At 48.8% G+C, this 22,518-nt stretch overlaps 1 pseudogene; it reads left to right on the plus strand.

Moving 5' to 3' along the window:
• Window positions 1-423: 423 nt before the first annotated feature.
• LOC144143462 (uncharacterized) lies at window positions 424-13,862 on the plus strand (annotated as a pseudogene).
• Window positions 13,863-22,518: the final 8,656 nt, after the last annotated feature.

Genomic DNA, 22,518 nt, shown 5'->3' on the forward strand with positions numbered 1-22,518 from the left:
TACAGCCAAGTATAGGAATACAAGGACCGCATCGCCCAATGCTTGGCACGGCTGGAGCAGCAGATGAACGGCGACCCAAGTCAAGACTCTCCAGATCAAGCAGCGACAACTAAAGTGACTGTACCAACGAACGGTGACGGATCTCAGCCAACGATGTCACATCGGATTAAAATTATCAAGAATCAATCTGGGCAAGTTCAGCGGACGGCCGCATGAGTGGCAGTCCTTCTGGGAGCTGTTCGAGCAGATGACAAAAACGAACATCTCTCCACACTAGACAAGTTCCGCTACCTGAAAGCATACCTGACAGGTGACGCAGCTGCCGTGCCGACCGCCCTGCCGGCCACGTCCCGTTGCTACACTGACGCGACACAGCTTCTGAGACAACGCTTCGGTAACTAAGAGCTCCTAATTCAGGAGCACATGAAGAAGCTCATCGACATACAGCCTGTGCGCGCCTCGGACGATGTGCGTGGACTTCGTGGTCTGTACGACACTGTGTCAGCGCATATCAGGGCACTCGAGACCCTCGGCCGAAAACTCGACACCTTCGCCTGCATGTTGCGTCCCGTCTTGCAGAGAGCGATTCCGAGAGACATTTTGCTGGACTTCAGCCGCAAGGGCGTAGTGGAAACGGGCAGCCTTACCTCCGAACCACAGCCAAACCCAGACGGTTCATCGCCAACGACGGGTGAAGAAGAGAAAGGTACCGTTTGCACGTTTTCAAGGCTCTTATCATTCCTGCAAGTTGAAGTGGAGAGCCGCGAAAACCTTGCTTCACTGCAATGCATGGACGTGAAACGGCCTACGAGGCCCAACACCAAAGGAGGCTCGAAAGCGCACGCAAAAGACCAAAAAAGCATGCTCCATCAGCTGCAATGCTACACCAAAATGCAACTCAAGAATCGTGTTACTTCTGTAAAACTAACGGCCATACGACGCAGCACTGCAGAGAAACAAAAACAATAGAAGAAAAGAAAAGGCTTTTTCAATCAAAAGGAAGGTGCTTCAGGTGCACGAAGAAAGGTCATCAGGCCCGCGCATGCAGGGCAAACGTTCGCTGTACCAAGTGTGAGAAGAGACACGCTAGCACTATGTGCGATCCGACGTACGCAAGCTCGAATGCAAGAGAAACGAGCAACCCCGTCGCAAACGTGCACGTGACTCTTGAGGCTGCCGTCACAGAAAGTGAAACGTTCCCCAAACCGACGGTTTTTCTCCAAACTGCGACAGCATGGTGCTGCGGAGAGGCTTCCAGAGCTTAGGTGCGAATCCTATTCGACGGCGGTAGTCAACGCTCTTACATAACATCGGCTACGTCGAGGAAATTCGGATACAAATTGCTCGGAAGCGAGAAGCTTACAGTTGGTGTCTTCGGAGGTCACCAAGATGAGAAACTGTATAAGAGAGTGGCTGTGAAACTGCAAACCAAAGATCAAAAAGAGCTTGAGTTAGATGTTCTGGAGGCCGATGTAATTTGTGACCAAATTCTCCCTTTTCCACAAAGTATGTGAACCGACCATCTCACGGCCCTCGGCTACGATGTGGCTGGCGTCAGTGGCCGAGAATGTATCGAGCTGCTCATCGGATCAGATCAATTGTGGCGGCTCACAACGGGCCGGACCATTAAGCTCGAAGGAAAGGTAAGGGCAGTGGAGACGGCGGTCGGCTGGAGTATTCAAGGACCTGTGGAGGGATGTTATGCGTCGTCCCAGTGCACCCAAACAATCGCGCTGCAAATGTCTGTCATCGAAAGAAATGCGGCTGACGTGCTGACCAAGTTCTGGACACTGGAATCAATTGGAGTGAACGACGTCAAGGAAACGAAAAGCCCACATCCCACCCTCGAATTTTTCGAGGAGACCGTCAAACGAGTGGATGGACGTTACGAGGTGGCGCTTCCTTGGAAGCCAATAACGTCGCTACACCATAATAAGGAGATAGCCTTGAAGCGCTTACAGCACTTCGCAAGGGGCTTTGAAAGCTCCCCAGACTTGTGCCAGGACTGCGACGCAGTGATCAGAAACTACGACCACCTGGGAATAGCAGAACTTATCGAAGACAGCATGAGTGAAGCCGATGCCGTTTACTATATGCCACATCAGGCTGTTGTACGTAACTCCCACAAGCTTCGGGTGGTTTTTGACGAACCATCGCACAATAATTCAGCCAAATCACTCACCGACAATTTGGAAAGCGGCCCGAACCTGACCGCCGATCTATAGACGGTCTACTGCTCAACTTCCGAAGACATCGAGTCGCGCTGGTTGTGGATATCGAACAAGCATTACTACAGGTTGGCATAAGACCGGTGGACAGAGACGCGTTGCGTTTTCTGTGGTTTCAAACAACACCAAAACCGGGTGAATCACTTACACCGATTGCTACTTGGCGCATGACCCGTGTACCTTTCGGAACGACGGCTAACCCATTTCTGCTTTCCGCGACGCTTCAACACCACTTGGGGAAATGCGAAGAACGGTACCCTCAAACTGCGAGTCGGATCAAGAGTAGTCGTTACGTGGATGACTTGTTAACGGGGACTGAAAGCGAGAAAGCAGCAATGAAGCTCTACAACGATGCGACGGAAATGCTTGAAGCGCCAAAAATGAAACTAACAGCGAAATGATACGCCAGCAATTCAAGCGTGACTCCCGGGCCGCCATTCATCTCGGCTATCTGTCGGGAGTACTGAAGGTTTTGGGACTTACGTGGGACCCATGTGCTGACCAGTTAACGTTCTCTTTGTGCACGGATCGCCTTCGCGACGTAGAACCACCCACAAAACGGTCCATGCTACAAACAACGGCGCGGATATATGGCTCACTGGGGTGGCTTTCTCCTTTCATCGCGCAGGCCAAAATCCTATTCCAACAGCTGTGGCGTAGAAACATAGACTGGCACGACACGTTACCTGACGACATCGCGGCGGCCTGGACGGAGTGGCTAGACGGACTCCATCTTTGTGAGGTTCAAGTACCACGGTACTACGGGTTGCAAGCAAACGGAGGGAGGACAGACGGCCCTCACATTTTCGCCGATGCCAGTCCACTGGCATACTGAGCGGTCGCCTACCTCACCGTCGAGGGTGAAAACGGCACAAGCTCGACAATCCTGATAAGCAACTCAAGGGTGGCGCCAGTCAAGGAAATTACACTGGCGAGACTTGAAGTAATGGCATGCCTGCTTGCTGCTCGATTGTGTCGCTACATTTTGAAAACCCTCGAGGAACAGCCTTCCAACGTCTACCTGTGGTCGGATTCAACAATCGCTCTCCGCTGTATCCATGGAAAGTCCTACCGCTGGGAGCAGTTCGTACGCAACAGAGTCACCGAAATTCAACACCTCACGGACAAGTTCATATGGAGACATTGTCCGGAAAAGGAAAATCCAGCGGATCTCCTAACACGCGAAATCCCAGCGGTGCAACTGGCCACGAACGCGCTATGGTGGAACGGAGCACCGCGGATTTGTCGCACAGAGCCGGACTGGCCCCCAGTGGTCCCGGAGGTGACATTCGGTGAAATTGAACTAGAGGAAAGGAACGAAACGAGGTCATTGCCAGCGACGACATCGCCAACTGCTGAGTCGGCTGTGATCGATTTGGATCACTAAGGGAAATACTCGAAGCTAATCAGAGTCACGGCATGGGTTTTTCGGTTCATCGCTAGAACTAAACGACAAAGCACCGACTTGGGAACCCCCACAGCCGACGAGTTGAATCAGGCTGAGGAGTACTGGATGCGTCGGTAGCAAAACGGGGAATTCCCAAGAGAAGTTGTGTGCGTCGCCCAAGGAATACGAATTCCCCTTGACTCACCTTTGAGAAATGTATCACTGATGATTGACCGCGTTGGCATTTTAAGAGTTGAGGGAAGGATTCAGCGTAGCCAACTTGGATACAAAGAGAAGCACCCCGCTAAGGTGGCTAACCCCGCTGCCTTACCCAAGAATAGTAAAGTGGCGGAGCTTCTGGCTTTGCAATGTCACCAGCAGGTGTTGCACGGAGGCATTCGGGATACACTGACGCAAGTGAGAGAGCTGTTCTGGGTGATTGGAGCAAGGTAGCTGGTTAAGAGAACCCTAAAGACGTGCATAACGTGTCAACGTTTTCATTCGCGGCCAGCAAGCCAAGTGACCGCCCCCCTTCCGACTGACCGCATCACCCGGGCCTCTGACCGGTGTCGACTTTGCCGGTCCCCTTCTCGTCAAAGGAGCAACGAGTACAAAATCTTACATCGTGCTATTCACGTGCGGTGTCACCCGGGCAATACACCTCGAGTTGGTGAGTGACATGTTGGCGGCTTCCTTTCTGCTGGCTTTCCCTCGATTCATTTCTCGACGAGGATTACCGAGCACTATTAACGCTCTCACGTTCAAGGAGACAACTAGAGATCTGGCCGCACTCTGGGTAGTCATTACAAACGAAGAGGTGAAAAACTTCGTCGCCAACTTTCGCGTACGATGGAAGTTCATTGTAGAACGCGCGCCATGGTGGGGCGGTTTTTATGAGCGCTTGGTCGGACTCACTAAGCAGGCTCTAAAAAAGACGCTAGGCCTCGGACGAGCAGCCTCGGATTTGAAGGACTGGGCACAACGCTGAGCGAAGTAGAGGCAATGCTAAATTCGCGCGCCCTCACACATGTCTACAGCGAGCCCAACGAACCTGAACCACTTTCTCCAGCCTTGTTTTTAACTGGAACACGGCTCACATCGCTACCTAACGTACAGCGCCGGGAGATAACGGCACTTTCTTCTCAATTGAACCAAACGTGATCTCATAGGAATAGAATGCTGAACCATTTCTGGAAGAGATGGGCGACAGAATACCTGAGGGAACTACGGAACTCTCAGTTGCAAGGAAACACACCCAGACCGCTAAAACCCGGCGGCTTGGTGCTGTTGAGCGAAACAATGCAGCCCAGACAGATGCGGAAAACGGGAACAGTCGAAACAACATTTCCTGGCCGGGACGGAAAGGTCCGATCATGTGAAGTAAGACTTCCTGGGGGTACAGTTCACCCCAGACCCGTTCAACTGCTGTACCCATTGGAACCATGTAGCTAAACGCAAATGACGGAGTCATTTCGGGGTGGAATGTGTTCGATGGTTCCCAGACGAAACTACATATACGGCCCCCGGCTCTCAAGCGCGTGGTGTGTTTACGTTTCACCTACGGCCCCCGGCTCTCAAGCGCATGGTGCGTTTACGTTTACGTTACGGACTCTTAAAAAGGGACACTGAAGTGATTTGTAAACATTGCGAGATTACGAGCGCAAATTGTAGTTCGGAGTCCCTAGGCCCTGTTTCGACCACTCTGAGCGCGTTTACGCGCATTTATTTAGTAGAAAAATCAATTCGAAAATGCTGCCCTCCTCTCTGCACCCTATTTTCTGTGGCGTTTTCGTCTGACGTCGGGAGCAGATGAGCTCGCAATTGTGGCCGCGCTACTGCACGGCTCCCCGGCCTTCAGACAGTCAGTCGGCCCAGCGTTTCGTCCGCCGGCCGCCGACGGGTCGTCGCAATTCGTTCGCTCAGTTGAAACAAAGGCAGAACACGTTTGTGAATGGAACAATGTGCCTTTCTTTACTATGTTAGTTTGTACACTGTATCTAGCTCCAAGTCAAGGTCGCTTAATACAAGCGTTGCACAAGCGCCCCATACAAAAATGCCCTATGGGCGTCTATGGAAAAATGCATGGGGAGCTATAACCACCTATGGGTACCTATGGTCACCCATAAAACGGCGTAAATTAGGCTATAGCCAGCTATTGAAGTTTTTATGCAACCTGCACTAAGGAATGTAAACAATACAATTCTCTTTAGACGACTATAGAACATCCTACTGTGTTTGTCTATAGAGTCACAGCAATTCAGGTTACTGTAGCCAGCTAAAGAAAAATGTATGGCTTTAGTTCTATAGACCAGCCGCGACAAAGCTCTTTTGGCTGGCTATAGACAATTGTTTAGCTTTAAGTCTACCGACGTGAAATGAAACCATTCAGCCGTTTTTTGCCAGCTATTGAAGAGAGTACGTCCTAAAGCTAAAGAGAGAAAGCCATAAAAGCTCATTTCGCTGGCTATAGGCCGTTGTTTAGCTCAAACTCTACAGACTCAAAACCATTCAGCCGTCTTTTACCCGCTATTGAAAAGAATTCGTCCTAAAGCTAAAGAGAGAAAGCCATAAAAGCTCATTTGGCTGGCTATAGCCCGTTGTTTAGCTCTAACTCTAGACTCAAAACCATTCTGCTGTCTTTTGCCAGCTATTGAACAGAATTCGTCCTAACGCTAAAGAGAGAAAGCCATAAAAGCTCATTTGGCTGGATATAGGCCGTTGTCTAGCTCTAAGTCTACATACATGGACCCATTCAGCTGTCTTCTGCCAGCTATTGGAGAGAATTGCCCTAAAGCTAAAGAGAGGCACCCATAAAAGCTTCTGCGGCTGGGTACAGCGCAATATATAACTGTAAACCTTTAAACGTGTGATAATAAAGCAACATTTAGCCGGAATTGTGAAAGCGTTTGGCGTAGAATTTACAGGCCTGCATCCATAAAAGCTTCCTTAGCTAACTACATAGTGACATAAGGCTCCAAGTCTCCAGCCGTTAATAAAAAGTGTTAGCCTATAAAGGTATAATTCGAGCAGCCAATAAATCATATTCCGCTGGTTTCAATATGACTTATGACGCGTAATTCATATGATCATGATTTACCTAGCTACATCTACAACATAGATTGAATAACGCTGATGAGGTTCATCGGCCGGTTATATGAAAGTTTTTGTTCAATAACGTTAGGTACTTATTATCCAACAATGCGGGAAAAGTACAATTAAAGGCAACTACAGATTAACGCTCAGATTCAGCTTGCAACTTTGGATACTGCGCGTCGGCAAGGCTTGCAAATGACCGTTAACCGAAAGACGTATAAGTTCGGAGAATTCTTCCTCTGCGGACCTTGCCGCGGTCAAGTAAAAAACGGGTTTCTCTGAAAACGGCCCTCTCAGCGTCGAAGCAAATTGGAAAGATCTTTCGCGGCTCAAGATACGTGCGGGCACAGTCAGAAATATGGTGGCATCTGCGAACAACTGCATTCCTTCTCCCGTGGACCCCACTTTGAAATTAGTCATTCAGAAAGGGGGAGAGCAACCCACGCCGGACCGAAGGACGCACGGAAAGGAAATACTGGGAAGCGATGAAAAGGTAGAGGGGACCACGACCGGCTAGCCGGTCATAAAGGGGACACCCCTGCTTCCTGTTTTATTTTCGGTTGTTTGTTTGACACACTGGTTTTGGCGATGGGTACCGAATGACACGGACGAGGAGGGGCGGCGTGGGTGCAGCGCGCGTCGACGCTGTAGCCCGGCCGTGCGAAGGAAAGTTTTCGTTGAAAAGAGGGTCAGGCGTTCCGCGCTGTGTTATAGTATTCGGCGCGCAGCAATGATAGTGACAGACAATTTTCCCTGAGTACTGAGAACAGATATAGTTTTTTCGAATGAAGAAAGCAAAACGTTAAGCGATGTTGTATTTACCAAATAAAATATTTACCAGCGAACAAGTTAGAAAAAGGTCGAAAGATGGCCACGTATAGGGAACCTGCGCTAGAGCTCTGACTGACAGGTAGCGCCGCCCTAGTGGGAGCGCCGTTTTATTTTAGGTAGTACCTGCAGCAGACGCTAATAACTAAAGTTGCTGCGAACGCTAGCGGTGACGGCAGTTGTCGCGACGTTCCCCGCAGAAAGCCATGTAAAGTAAGGTATTCCTGTGTCTACCAGGGCCAGAATCAGGAAGGATACGATGCGAATACTACGTTCACTCCTCTCCATCGAAACCGCGCGAGGTCAAGCGGCGATAGCGCTGGATTCAGGTGGTCCGACGGGCGAGGCAAGCAATCGGACTTCTCGTTGCAGCGAATCTTGACGTTGCGAACTTTTGCGCGGCTGAGCGCGGAGAACAACGAGTTTACGAATATTTATTAAATCCACAGCCCAGACTGCCCACCATGGCAGCCCACATTGAAATGCAGGGCGCTTTTGGAGGACAACGCGAGGGGTATAAAGGTGTGACCGCATGCGGCGGCGAGCGACGTAAAAACCCTAACTCATCAGGTACAGCTACCAGATAGTGTGCGCAACAGCGACAGGCTAAAGGGTCCCCGCGGTCGACGACAGCGGCAGGCGACGGGCCGTCGCTGTCGCTCGTTTTTTGCCGGTCAGCAGCGGCCCACAACCGAGCGGCAGTGACGAGCGATGACGACGGAGAGCATTGGCGGCAGTGTATTAACTTTTTAGATGCGAACGCATCTCATTCACTCGCCTTGTCCCTGCATCCGGCGTCGGCGTTGTTGTCGGCGTCCGCCCCTCCCCCATTCTCCTCGCCGCGCCAGCTGCGCTCTCCGCCGCTCACCCCCTCTGGCGAGGGGCATCGGATTGGATTCGATTGGCTTGGCTTGGCTTGGATTGGATTGGATTAAAGTGGATTGTGTTGCGTCATAGCCGCGGTAGACGCACTGGCGCCGGCGCGTCCCCTCACCGTTATGCGCGCTATAAAACGCGGTGCCTGCGCCGCTCCGCTCCATCGTTCCAGCGCCGTTCCTCCGCTGTCCAACGCTGCAATGTGAACCCCCGATGCGTCGCATCGTCCGATGCGTCGCATATAGTTTTTTCGCTTGTCACTTTCGCCCACGCATCCTCGTAGGATGCTTTCTCGAAAAATTACAAACAAAAATCTTGAGCACCACTCAGCATACCTAACAAGGAAAGCATTTAGTATATCGTCCGGCCCAGCTGATTTTTTTTGCGTCGAGGTGGAGCAGAGCGGAGAAAATGCCCTCCTCGGTAACAACCAAATCAGGTATATTTATGCAAGACACCAAACATTCTGGTGGTGAGTCGACTGTCCGTACAAATACAGAGGAAAATTAATCATTGAAGGCTATTGCCAAGGAGCGCGGGTCAATGACATCAACATTATTCACTTTTAATTTCTTTATTCGCTCTTTTTTGTTAGTTACGTGCATCCAGAATTTTCTCCGATTAACACTCATGAAGTTATGCATCCTTACATTAAAAAAGTGAAATTTCGATCTTTTGATTTTTTTCCGAAGCTCAGTCCGCAGGGTCGTTAGAAGACAGTTACTGGCTGCGTTGGAAATGCGTGATAGCCGTCTTATTTTACGTTTGAGTTGAAGAATCTCACGTGTGATCCAGGGACTTTGGTTAGCAATTTTTTTTTCTTTTTTAATGGAACATAAGTAATGCACTTCTGCACGATGTTTTTAAATTGAGTCCAGAGCGCATCAGCACTCGGTCCGTTGTTGTTGTACTCGGAATGAAATTTATCGAATTCCAGTTCAAGTAAATCTAAAATGCTTTCGTCCGGGGCAGCATTGAAATCGAGATACTTCCGTATCACAGGAGTAGAGGGGGTGCATAGCATGTTGCTGTGGAACAATACTAGTTCGTGATCAGAAATTCCAGGTTGAATTTCTATGGTGTTATTGTACCCGAGGATAGCCTCGGAAACAAAGATAAGGTCGAGAATTGAACTCGAGCCTGGAGTAAGTCGAGTGGGCATTCTTACTAGCTGCGTTAAGTTGAACGAAAAAACTGTGTCGAGTAGTAATTCTCAGTGCCGGCAATTGGAATCAATGCTGAAGCGATCCTAGTCAATTTTTGGCAGGTTGAAATCCCCACACAGGATTACGTGTGTGTAGCGTTTGCAATACTCGCTAAGATAGTCGTGCAGTGTTTCAAGAATTGAAATGTCGGAGTTCGGAGGCCTGTCCCAGCCGAAAAAAACCATTGGCCGACCTATTGGCGTTCCAATGGGTCTATAATGTTTTAGGTACCCATTGACGTACCCATTGGCAGGCCAACTGGGCGACCCATTGGCCGTCCAATTGTACGACCTATTGGCCGACCCATTGGAACGCCAATAGGTCTTCCCATTGGTCACCAACTTGTTGCACTTTTAGTTGGTTCATCCCACTGCCGCAGCCACTCCATCTGAGCTGCCACTGCAGTGCGTTGGTTACCTGTATCACAAATACAAGGACTCTTGGAATGAATGAATATCTTAATTGCTCTGTTTGTATACACAGCATGCAGACAGTTCGTCGTTTAAGCAATTTTTCACAGGCCATTGTCCATGCCGTGCTCCGCTCGCCGCAGGCTGGCTGGACCTTCACAAAGTGAGTGGCAAAAGCGAAAAATGGGTTAAGTTTATAATAAACCGCAGTTTCGCGCATTAAAACAACAAGGCACTGAAATGTTGAGTGGCGTCAGCTCACATCTTCAACAACGTCCCATGCATGGCGAACTGCGTTGCGCGGCGATGTCGTGATCCCGTCAATCGTAACATGAACAGCCCTGAAATATATTTAGGCAGACAAATTAATTCTTAAAGGGGCACTCACACAAAAATTTTTCATCTTATTTTTTTTTTGTTGCTATAAGTAGCTAGTGACCTACTTATAACCTGTAGAAACCTCATTTGCTTCAGCGTGCGACGGTTGTTTAATTAGAGGCACTTTCAATGCGGCCAGTCGCAGTTTCGGTTTCAGCGAGTGCCGCGAAACGATGGATTTTGTGGATTTTGTGTGAAGAAAGCTGACCACGTGACCGTCGGAAGGATATCACAGAGCAGAGCCGCCGTAGCACTGTCGACATCGACGGCAGTTTCTGCGAATGCCCCCACGTACTGATCACGTGAGGCGCTTAATTAAAAAGCGACCGTGGATGTGACGCAGGCGCTGCGAGTGCAAATGCTACCGCGGCTAAAGAACGACGCGCGACGCTCGAGACGGTGGGTGGCAAGACGCGCGCTGGGAGCAGCCGGCCGCTCTGCCTACAGGTCCGCCTACAGATGTGTTCGGCTTAGCACTGCGGCGGATATTCGAGTGCCGCTCTCGTAAGCGGTGCAGATGACAATTTTTAATGCAACCCGCCATCGCATCATTAACTCCTTTCTCGTGTAAGCCACCATGGTGGGGACTTGGGGACAATTTCGTGCAGCGGTAACAAGCTATCACTCGAGCTACCGGCGCCGGCCTGGGCCACTTCGCGGCCGTGGCCGCCGCCTGCACAGCGACCATGCGGCTAGCTCAGTGGGCTTTTCGTGCCTCCGGCGCGTTTTCGCATCCAATGGTAATAAACAGTAATACATAGTATGCACAGCCGTTTGGCCGCACGGGGCCGCTGCGGTGCTGCGACGCCGATCTCCATGTTTGTGGTGTTTGTGGTGTTGCGCGCGCATTCAAGATGGTGAACTGCGCCGTGTACGGTTGCTCTAACCATTCGAAAAATGGTCGGAACGACGAGAATGTGCGCCACATTGGGTTTTTTTCAATTCCGAAGCCTAAGCTTAACGAGTGCCCGAAAACTGCGGAACTTTCATTGAAGCGCAGAGCCCTGTGGCTGCAGCGCATTCACAGGGCTGACCTCGACGATACAGCGAACCTACCGTATCTGCGGCGACCACTTTTTAACAGGTGAGAGAATCGTCGTAGAACTTTTCAGTGGACAGGTGTGACACCTTCGCAAGGTCCTTCATGTCAAGTTTGAAATTTATTTTTAGGGCGACCGACCTACATCATGGACGAAACTAATCCTGACTGGGCACCTAGCGTGAATTTGGGCCACAGATCGTCGACAGTTGCGGTAGAAACCGCGAGTGACAGGTGCGGAAAAGTCTTGTTCATTGTTCACAATCACAAAGTGAATCACAAGAATCACAATCACAAGAATCACGAAGCAGTGTACACACTATGAACTAAACAAACCGTACTTTTTTCTTTTTTTTTTTTGTCTAGGTACAAGCGGCGCCAAGACCGAGCACGCGCAAAATCAGCAGTTAGACCGTCCGAGCAGTCTCGAGTCTTGGTAACACAAGACACAAACGTGGTGCCGCTCGCTGCAGCAGCAGCCGAGAGATTGGAGGATGGTGCGACCCCGATTGGTACGAATTAAGAGCAGCGCAGCAGACTGAGGGTACCCAAATGCTTTATTTTTCTTTCTAGCTGCCAGTGAGTCACAGCCACCTGGAGCCCAAGCTCACTCCGACACAGAACATGGTAAGTAATCAACTTGACAGGAATCGTGCATTCATTGGCAGAAGACCGCAGTAGACATCTTACTAAGCACTTACTCTCTTTCAGTTTCCCAGTCTGGCTGCCTTAACTCGGTGCAAACGCAGACCGATCTGCAGACACACAGGAAAGGTAATCTGTCTGATATGCAGCATCTTGAAAAGTGCCGTTTCTTGCTTTTGAGTTTTCAAGAAAATTGCTGTTGCTGTTATGGAATCGCTCCATTTTGGCATTGTTTTTAAACGCACTTCTGAAAACATGCATGCGACTTGTACTGAGGCCACTGTGCGAAGTATTTTGCCTGCCATGCCAAGTTGTTCGTTCCGACAGAAACCTAGATTTATTACTGCACATAGAAACCACATGGCGAGTTTCACTACGCAGGTCTAAAGCATCAAGCGGCAGAAACGGACCTGAAGGCACACAACATTGAAGAGGAGAATCGCAGACTGAAAGATGAATTAGCTGCTGTGCGCTGTCAGCTCGCACAGGCACGGCCAAGTGAAGAGTCGTTCAGGAATGACGAAAACTTGATTACGTTTTACACAGGGCTGCCTAATTATACAGTCTTAAGAGCAGCATATGAGCTGATACAGCCTGCCGTGAGGCATACTGCACGGAATCGGCTGCAGAAGTTCGACGAAATGGTGCTCTTTCTCATGAGGTTACGCCTTAACCTGAACTTGAAAGACCTTGCATACAGGTAACATTTGTGGCATGCACATTGTTTTTCATTAGCTACTTGCAGTGTTCTGCAATATCCGTTGCAACCCTATCTAAACACTTCTCTGAAATGCACTTGGCTCACTCTTGTATGGGCCCATGCATTAAAGGTTGTAAGTTATTTTGTCAGCTTGGTAGACCAAGAATCCTACAACTTTATTGCCAAGTGTAAAGGTTTTTTTAGGCATTTGATTGCACGCATGTTGCCTAGAATTCCTGTTATTGCATGGATAAAGACCATCCTAGACATCTTGCAGAAAAATTAGGTTACGTAACTGTGTAGCGCGTTTTTCTTTTAGGTATGGGATATCACAATCAACGGCATCAAGAATAACGGAAAAATGGCTCGACGCAGCCTACGTGAGGTTATACCATCTCGTGAAGTGGCCAGAGAGGGAGGAGATTCAAAAAACCATGCCCATGGCTTTCCGGGAGAGCTTCGGGGAAAAAGTTGCAGTCATCATAGACTGTTTTGAAATTTTTACAGAGAGGCCGACGTCAATGCAGGAGCGCTCATTAACGTGGTCTACATATAAGCACCATAATACTGCAAAGTTCCTCATTGGTGTTGCCCCGCAGGGTAGCATCACATTTATATCCAGAGGTTGGGGAGGTCGCACTAGCGACAAACTACTCACCGAGTCCTGTGGCATCCTCGACAATCTGCTGCCTGGGGATTCGGTGTTAGCCGACCGTGGCTTCACCATAGCAGATGCTGTTGGCATGTGCCGTGCTAAGTTGGAGCTCCCCGCTTTTACGAGAGGGAAGCCTCAACTATCTGCATTCGATGTCGAGGCTACGCGAAGGCTTGCCAACGTCAGAATCCATGTTGAGCGGGTAATCGGCTTGGTGAGAAATAAATACACCATGCCAGAGTCCTTCAATGCTTTTGAAAAGCATTGAAGGACTCTGACCATGCTGAAGAGCACAGTCCCTCTCGATCTCTTAGAAGCAAAGGAGGTTGAAGGAAGGGAGGTTACAACGCTTGACAGGATTGTATTTGTCTGTGCTGCACTAACCAATATGTGCGACTCTGTTGTCCCCTTTGACTGACTGTATGTCTGTGTCACGTTAACAAACTTGTACGCCTCTTGACTGACCTATCCTGTCTGTAAATAAAATTTTCAACGCTGTTGGCGTAAAATGGAAATGTTGCAGTTGCTTTTACTAAAACACCATGGTGAAACTTTCATGGTTCTGACTGCTAATGCCTAAATACACCAAGCTTCACTACGAACAAGGAAGGGGGCAGGGGGATTAGTCTGCATTGGTGGTGTTTCTTTTTTTTTTCTCCAACAGCAAACCTAAGGCCTTAAAGACACCAAACTTCAACAAAAATAGGGGGAAGCAGTGTTTTGAATTTCTACTGGTGGTTTTGTATTTAGCCTTGCAACATCTGATAGCAACACTAAAGCAAGAAAAGGCATGTTTTTTTTTAACTCAACACGACTGTAGGAACGTTAATCGTCGAATTAAAATTTTGGAACTACAATGTGCACGAGGTTCTGCTTGCCATCATGAAGGCTGAATTAGTCGAGGAAAAAATTGCCAGGAAACGTTGCAACTTTATTTGCAAGTGGTAACAAGCTGAGTAAAGGTGCGCTTGGTACATACCAACGTTTTTAGATTAGGTCAGTTGGCAAAGAGCGCGGCCTTCCAAGCACCGCGGCGCGGGCCGGTGCTGTCGCCGACCAGGCGGTGGCGCTGCGGTAGCGTTGAGATCGGTCTCGGCGCATCGTCTGCTACTCCTTGCTTGGAAAGGCGCCGGTGAACGACCACCGCACACCTTTAATGTTCTTCTTTTACATGCGAAATCCAACTTCGCTCTACTCTTACACTTGAGTGACAAGAGCTTTACATTTTTATCGACATTATAACGAGAAACAAGCTGTACTTAAGAAGAAAAAAAAAGGCAAGGCAAACACTGCACAGTCCGCTTGTCTTCGGCTGCTTCCCGTTCTATTTATTTATTTTTCCATTTAGTTTTTCCCCAGTACGGGGTCCCTTATAGCTCAATAATGTTTAAAGCATACCCGAATACGTCTTACACTTCTGAAACTGCGGGAAAGCCTACAATAGTCAGCCATCTACTTGGAATCAAGAAAAGACGCCTCGACATTTTTATTTATGCTGTGTAAGAAAATGCAGTAGGTACGTTTTCACAAGAGCATATTTACAACCCCAACAAAACTGATCAATTGAGCCGATTGGAAACCAAGTGCTGACGTGCGCCCTCAGAAAATTCTTGGTATTTTAACTGCGGACACGAAAAATTACGATTTGTTAACAGCTTCGCTGTTAACAAAGAATATTGAACCAATTATTAAACCAGTGTTTTTTTATTTCTTTGGCAGGTATAAATGTGGTTTCTTAAAAGAAATAAACGTTTTTTCTCGGATGAGAATGTTTGTCGTACTGCTATTCTTTTTTGTTGGTTCGTAAATCTGATGGACTATCTGTTAGGGTCACAGAAACTTTCATTTATCTTCTTGTAGTCCTGATATGCCGATTTTTTAAAGCGTTTAGCCTGGTAGTTTTTGCTGAGCCATCGCTTATGCTGTCTTCTGCGTTGATTTTTCCTGCTCGTTTCTTTTTGCAATCTGCAGATAGGCAACACTTCTCAGTTTTGACTAGCCAGATTGATTTATGAGGTTTAACGCGCCGACGCTTCACAGGCGATGAGGCGTGCCGTAGTGGAGGGCTCCGGATTAATTTTTACCACGCAGAGGATCTCTAACATGCGTTGAAATCTCGAACACACGGGTGTTTTCGCTTTCCGCCTCTATCAGAATAGCGGCCGCCGTGGCCGGGAATCGAACCCGAGTCCTTCCGCCCAGCAGCACGGCGCCCTAGCCACCGCGCCGGGTTGGGATCTGATCTGACAGCACCGGGAATATGTTGTGCCACACACACTGCATGCCCTTTCACGGCAGTTGTTGCGGACGAAACGTCTGGAAACAGGTAACATTTGTTCCAAGGGCTGATCTTTAGCAACAATGTAGCAAATAAATGTTGCTACATTCTTCTGCCTTGTCAGCTGAGGGTGAATATTCCCACTTTTATCGCCGTAGCTACACGGCGTAACAAGCAAACCTCTTGAATGAACTTCAACCGACAAGTTTTGCCCGACTTCTGCACCTGCACCCAGAATCTTCGAGCTTGTAGAGGATAACCTGGGTAGGCGAAGCCTTCACATTCTACGATTGAAATATCGGACATTTGCTGAATTCCTGCATAACCGAGAACCACAGCTCAGTTCCCAATGTGCGTGCTGACATCGGCGCTTTCTACACCACTCGCGCTACTTACGCCAGTTTCCTCGCGCAAAGACCCATCATTTTGGCAGGACGCAACATAGGTGGGAACCACTGCAATCCATTTGGGTGGTTTTCGGCATGACTTTGACGTCTTTGGCGGCGACAGATGCTCAGGTATGTCAGGGAAAATACGGGGCGCCGCGCGGTCCCCTGCAGGGTCCACCTGCCTTACGGTATCCTTACAGTTTGACCGTTCACGGCGTGTTCGCAACAGTTGATGATGTCTGAAGGCTCACAATGAATATGTCACAAACGTATGTTTACGGCGTAACCTTGAAGTTTTTCCGCGGAATCGCGCTTTCCCACTCCTTCAATCCGTCAGGACCCTTCGGCGCTTTGAAGAAATGCCGCTGCACGGACTTAGCCGCTTCCGAAGCATACCCCGAACGGCAGCCCGGCGCGCAGCACGTCAACAAACCGCACCGACACTTCAGAGATCCACTAAAATATGTATGCACGATAACAGCACAGAGCTAATACGTTAATACAGACGTGACGAACAGGCGAGCGCCAACAGCACAGCGTAAACACATGTCCGGGGCGAGCCTCGCTCCCCAAACTAGATCTCAACGCAACGCCAGCGCCACCTCTCGGAATGGCGACAAAATGGTACCGCCTCTCGAGGCGCAGTTTGCAAACTGACCTAATCTAAAAACGTTGGTACATACGTAGCTACAAGCAAGCATATCCAAGCTCAAGCACTACACCAGAAGGGCTGAGCCTTAATTTTTATTTAGTGCCTGGCTGCTTGCACTCTTCACAGAACCATTTGCGTGCTTTTGATGCCCGCTTAAGGTTAGCACATTTGAAATGAAACCACTTGCGCGTGCACTGCTTTCCATCGCACTTCACCATGTCTCCATGTTCCGGCCCATCACAGTAACAATACCTCTCATCTTGTTCATCACTGATGCTTGCACAAGGCACATCTGCCGGCTCCAAAACATTGCTCCAGTATTTAAAGCACAGCTCTGGAAGCAGGACACTCTTGAAGTAAGCTGTGTACTTCTCCATCATGTTGTTGCAGAATTCCTCGTCAAAAAAAAATTCTTTCTACAAACAAGTCTTTTTCAGTCCATACTACGAAATCGCAGTATGTTTTTTTGCAGATCATCATCTGCATTTGCACCTGGTAGTGGTAGTGGTGCTTGCTGCTGAGTCGAGCATCCTCCCCCTGAACGACAAGGCACGACTGCTTATTCGAGGCGAATTCGGCTATTGTGTCGTGCTTGGCCGAGAATGGACACTTAACTTCTAACAGGCCATCCCCACAGCACTCGCAGCTAATTATGCCATCTGGTGTCGCTGCCACAAAGGGGTAATCGGATCTTATGTGTAAGCCCGATAGCTGGCACTGAAACTTTACATGATGGCTAGCAGTCGCTTCAACGTACGCCACCCTAGCAGATGCTTCTTTCTTCTTCCCCCAGTCCATTGCCAGTGTGTGAATCTTGTCTGGGTAGCAGATGCGTTTAAGCAGGCTCTTGGAAGGCTTGTTCAGTGAGGTTGCACATATGGCTCCTGCATTCGACGCTGTCCCCCGACCAGTGCGGAAGCGGTGCCACTTCTCTGATGCAGCTTGCGACTTTGTTTGCGCTTCGATGAGGGTGCACACCTGCAAGAATAAATCAAGATTGGAATCAAAATTTGCATTTGAGACCAACACAGTTAATTATGCCAGCTTTCAAACACTCAGCTAATTCTCACAGCTGAAAAAAAAGTTTTACCTCTGGATCAATCGAGAGTTCATTGAACGTCGCGCGGCAGCTCTCAACAACTTCCTCCCAGGTGTCTGGGCAGCTATCCTTTTGCAGGTTGGTCAGAGCTGCCTGTGGGAATCTAGTGCACAAAGGAATATATGCATCACTAAAATTTGGGGTCATAGATAGAAGTGCAGGCCGACTGCCAGACTTGCTTAGACTTAAATGGAAGGCTACCATTTCATCGGTTGTTGGCCGTGAACATTGCAGAGAAGTCCTTTTTTTTTTGCCGAGGCCTGGGGGTGACCGTCGAGGCGACGTTTTTTCATCGCCGATGATGCGATATCCATCTCGGCTATCGGGCGGCAGTCTAAACTGACTAGGTGAGGTGGCAGCCACGCATTTTCCCCGTCCGTGCAGGAGCGGTTGTCTCTACGGGTCACGACGGCCTCCAAGTAAAACAACGCTGCCCCAACATGAGAGCAGACTTCTCCACATCCAGCCATGCAAGTGCAGTGCGCGTGGACGACTTCGCCGTCCGGCTTTTGCAACAGCCAAGCCGTCAGCAACTTTTCACGGAACGACTGTGAATGCCGGACCTGGGTGTAAAAGAAGAAACAGAAAGAGAGGAGCTGCATGCCTAGTTATTCTCGAGCTTTTAATTAGCCTAAATTATAAGCACATGCAGTGTTTACATGCATTTTCTCACCTTTGTGACAACGACAACGTTGCTATCGCCGATAACTTTCACCTTCGGCGGATGAACAAAGCCACTCGTCAGGTAGTTATGCGCTTCTAACGATTTGTAGCTTTATAGTTGCTCCCGCGTAATGAAACTTGTCGAGTGGATTAAGTAGTCACTGATGTCAGCGCGGTCGACGCTTGGAAACTTCCACACATCATCAGTCAGCTCATCGTCGCGTAGAGCCAGGGGGTCCACGCCACCGCAACGACGGACTTTAGTGAAGTACCTGTCCCGGTCGACGCCCGAAAGGCACTGAGCGTATTCGCTTAGCCTCATCGTTTGCTGCACATGCAGAAACACTCAGTAACTTGGGGTAACTACAAACAAACCACGGCATATGCTCCTCCAACGCGTACGTACTACATCGCACGCGCAGCCGGCTCCGCAGAAAACCAACACCACAAACATAGAGATCGGCCTCGCAGCACCGCAGCGGCCCCGTGCGGCCAAACGGCAGTGCATACTATGTATAGAAACAGAGTGCCTGGAATCGCTGTTGAACTTTGGTCACGGCCAGCTGCCCGATTAGCTGACGAAATCACGGCGCCTCCACCGCCAACGATCGGGTCGTTCGTTCTCGAGAGCAGAAGCTCCGCCCTCCGGCCCTCCTATTGGAGCGGCGAGCCGGGTGAGCCGGCGAAAAACGCGGGCAGTGCGGAAGCGGCAAACACAAACTCGTGACGTGTTTGTATGTTGTTTATTTACACAACATTCTCGGGATGTCGATTGCGCGTGGCCCTCTGCTGGCTGCTCGGCTGCGTTTCGCACACTTTAAAATTGATTTTAAATATGTTCTAGGGTGTATTCGCCGCTCATATTTTGCAGATGATGTATATGTGTTCCCACCAATCTATCTCCGAAGTTATCTCGCCTTCAAAATTTTGTGTCAGTGCCCCTTTAATAACACCGCTTACGCTATGAGGTGTGAAAATGGCAAGGAAAACTCACATATAAACAGTATACTCACATAAACAGAGACACTCTTCCTTCGGTGCGAGGCTTAGCGGCGTTCAGAGTAAAGATGCATCTTGAAACACACTGCTATGGGTGTGCGACATCATCGTCGCCACTTCTCACACTCTTGCAGACCACCTTACATTTCCAATGCAATGCCGTCAGAGAAGACTGCGTGTGCAACCGACCAACACGCCTACACTGCCTACGCTACCTACACCGCCAACACCACGTTGAATACCACTTATCCACTGTGTGTATGGATTGGATTCGATTGGATTGGATCAGGGTTTTATTTCAAAACAATTTTGCTACTCGTGTCGGAAAGTTTTCATTAGTGTTTATTTGTTATGTTTTTTTAAGAACTTTATCTTGAATTGCTGATTGTAATATCAAAATTAATTGCCTCATAAATATACAGGGTGTTTCAGTGAACACTTTCAAAAATTCCTGAAGGTAGGCTTTTCAAGAAAAATAGGAATTCTCTTAAGGAACAAGCTATCAGGTTCAGCGGACGTCAGCAGTTATAAGAAACATGCGAATTACATAGTTAATTAACTAAAATTGTCTAATTAACTTTTTAATTAGTGAAGTTTGGCCGTTATTGCCAATGGCGAGTTTGTAGCCACGGAAACGACGATAACCGATCAGTTTTCAAAGCAAAAAAAAAGGCACTCTGTAAAGCCCTGCAGCCCGCAAAAAATCGAGCATTTTTCCCCCATGAAACCGAAACTCAGCGCACATGGTGCGCCGGAAGTGTAGTGCAAACGCAACATCCGCTGATGACGTGTTGCTGGGACTGTGTCGCCCAATTCAAGAAGGGGCTGGTGATTCCCCACGCTAGGGAACCAGCTGATATCAACGCCATCGCCTCCTGTATTTTTTCAGCGTTATCTTTTCTTTCGTTGGTAGGCGCAAGAAACAAAGGCCATCGCCCACTACACGGTCGCCCGTTTCGGCAGCCCTAGTGGACGTTGCCGACAGTTTTGCTTTTATTTTATTTTATTGTCTTGACCACATCTTAAGTGGCTACCAGACGTGCAAAGTGCGAAACGTCACCATCCGTTCATTTTTTCGTTAGCTTTATCTGCTGCTCGTTTATAATCGCTGCGTGTTAGAAAGCGCCTCAGATAAAGGAAAGGCTTGTTTGCTGAGCCAGGAGGGATTTCGCGGCTATAGCTTGCGGCCTTGCGTAGTGCTTGCGGCTTTTCGCTTTAAAATGCTTCTTTACGCAGTGTGCGTGCGACATAGCCAAGACCGTACCACTGGTGTCACCTCTTCCATTTGAGGATCAAGGTTTCAAAGCCACCGCGTTATTATTGTGAAAATGGCTGCGCCAGCTCAACTCCAGTACTCCGTTGCCGAGAAAGTGGAAATTTTACTGGCTTATGTGAGCGCGCAAAAGGACGCGCAACTGGCATCGATGCTGTATGCTGTCCAACATCCTGGCCGTCGTGTGCCAGCTCGCGCCACATTTGTATCGATATTTAATCGGTTTAGAACCACTGGATCAGTCCATGCTCAGAGAAGGAAGCGGCCAGCCAGTGCAACCGAAGATTTTGACATCGATGTGCTGGCATACGTCGCTGTCAGGCCGGAAGCAAGCGTCAGGGAAATTGCCAGCGCATATGGAGCGAGCCCAGCTTCAGTTTGGAGGTCACTTTCAAGACACAGCTACCACCCATATCATGTGTGTCTTCACCAAGAGCTCAGACCAAGCGACTTTCAAAAACGGCTTGATTTTTTGCAACTGGTGCCTTATTCAATGCGACGAAGATCGGGATTTCCTCAACAGAGTGCTTTGAACTGACGAGGCCCAATTTTGTAGGAATTCGAATGTCAATTTGCACAACGCTCATTATTGGTCTGATCAGAACCCCCACTGGCTCCGTGAGCATAAGCACCAGGTAAGGTGGTCAGTAAACGTATGGTGTGGTATTTATAACGGCTGTATTGTTGGTCCTTACTTCATTGACGGAAACCTTACCGGAAAGAAGTACACAGAGTGCGTCTTAAAGGGCGTCGTCTCCGAGTTTGCCTCAGAGTTGCCACTGGCTGCGCTGAAAAAAAATGTGGTTCCAGCACGACGGAGCCCCGCCGCATTTTTCCTCACTGGCTCGTAAATTCGTCGATGAGTCCTTTCCCAACCAGTGGATTGGGCGTGGTGGAACCACACCATGGCCGCCTAGGTCACCCGATTTGTCACCTTTGGACTTCTTCCTCTGGGGATATGTTAAAAATGAGGTTTTCAAGACTGAGCCGGCCAACCTCGAGGATATGAAGCAACGTGTGAGGAGCTCCATCGACAACATTCCCAGACAGATGATTTTATCCACTATGAACTCCATGAAAGAGCGCCTTCGTCTGTGCATTGCAATGGACGGAAAACAATTTGAGCACATCATGTAAAATATTCTGTGCAGTCGTCCAAAATATTACTGTTGTGGAGCGCCCAAATAGGCCTACAACCAAATGAAACATTGAAATAAACCATTTTTGTTCATTGATATTTGTTACATGACTCAAAACAGCTAAAAAAAGTATGAGGTCAGGATTTACTAATCCTATGTCAGCACTTACAACAAATGGAACGGAAGCTGGTACAAAACAATGTCGCGCTGCAATTCCAAAAAGTTGTCAGCTACGATTTTAGCCGTCAAGCCGATACCACGTAAAAATAACTCGAGTGTTGCATTCCGCAATACCGGCGCCGCAAAACAAGCTCTGCACTGGCACAAAAGTGTGCCTTTATTCTTTGAACAAAGCTAGTGCATTGTAAATGGTAATTAAAGGCTGCTTCCGGAGGTAAGTGCACTGGCGGAGCCCCAGGTTGGCTCCTAACAGCATTTCAAAATCCGCAGCTACGTAGTTGGCGATTACTAGACTTTGGCTTCCGCCCAGTGAGTAAGCAAAAGTTGCGCATGATGCACTGCTGCCTATGCCTCGCATCGAGGCTCCCTAGCTAGGGAAAATTGCACTTACATTTCGAATTG

This window comes from Haemaphysalis longicornis, unplaced genomic scaffold (assembly GCF_048455015.1).
Source record: "Haemaphysalis longicornis isolate Haplotype H1 unplaced genomic scaffold, Haemaphysalis longicornis Haplotype H1 scaffold_6, whole genome shotgun sequence".
NCBI classification, from domain to species: domain Eukaryota; kingdom Metazoa; phylum Arthropoda; class Arachnida; order Ixodida; family Ixodidae; genus Haemaphysalis; species Haemaphysalis longicornis.